Raw genomic sequence first — 1,032 nt, 5'->3', positions numbered from 1 at the left:
TATATTATTTATTATAATATATAATATATAATATATAATATTTATATTATTTATATATTATTTATATATTATAATTTTTTAATATTTATTTTAATATATATATATATATATGCATGTATGTGAATATGTATAAGTTTTAAGATATATAGATATAAATTTAAAAAACTTAACATCACACTTACTATATTTTCACAAAAAAAAAAAATACAATAAAAAATCATTCTTGATACATACCTGTTGATATTTCGCTCAGCAAGAACTATCTCTTTCACTTCTCATCCGAAAGGACGGATGTATTTCCTCCAATGATCGATGTTCCCTTCGTTAAAATCTTTTTTGGAAGTCCTTTTAATCTTTCACTGTTTTGATACTTGCAAACACCATAATTCTCGCCATAATTCAGACACCGTGATCTTCCATGACACTTTTCGTCGCAGAAAGCGCAATTCCGCTTTCACAAGTGTTCAGATACGTTGTGCTCTAGGAGAAACCAGACTTTATAATGATACACCTACGATATGTGACAGCCACGAGGAGTTTCTCTCCGATCGAATACCGTGTAGAAAGACCGACACGTTCGATTGTCTTGTTAATGACTCGCGATTAACCCGATCAGGACGTTGATTAAATGTCATTCTCGAATTGGCTTCGAGGAACCATCATGTCGCTTCCTTCCTGTTCGTGCGATTAACACTCATCATTTTTCATTACTCTATATTTGTCTATCGAACGAAATAGCTGAATATTCAAAGATTCAATTTAATCTNTATATATAAGAATCAAAAGATTTATTTATAATCTCGATTTCTCTTTCTCTCTCGTGAGACTTGAATGAAAACACGATGACAATTCATTCATCAATCATTCACTGAGAAAAATCAACAAGATTCTTAATATCAATAAGTCACTTTTTCTCACAAGTTTCCTCAATTTCTGATTTTAATCTCCCTTTTCCATTCACCTCTCACTATACCTCGTTTCACTTCGATCTTTTTTCGGTCCTCTCTTCTGTTGACCTAAATCAATTTTTTT

General features: G+C 30.8%; 1 protein-coding gene across 1 annotated transcript in view; it reads right to left on the bottom strand.

The window, feature by feature from the left end:
• LOC102676395 (paired box pox-neuro protein) overlaps positions 1-756 on the bottom strand; it is a 42,879-nt gene extending 42,123 nt beyond the window's left edge. The window contains exon 1 of the mRNA XM_006623899.1: positions 235-756. The gene's annotated coding sequence lies outside the window, so the exon portion shown is untranslated. The remainder of the gene's footprint in view (positions 1-234) is intronic.
• Between the last annotated feature and the right edge of the window lie 276 nt (positions 757-1,032).

Source organism: Apis dorsata, unplaced genomic scaffold, assembly GCF_000469605.1.
Source record: "Apis dorsata unplaced genomic scaffold, Apis dorsata 1.3 scaffold_978, whole genome shotgun sequence".
Classification (NCBI taxonomy): Eukaryota; Metazoa; Arthropoda; class Insecta; order Hymenoptera; family Apidae; genus Apis; species Apis dorsata.
The sequence above is the reverse complement of the archived record's forward strand: the minus strand, read 5'-3'. Positions and strand labels throughout refer to the sequence as shown.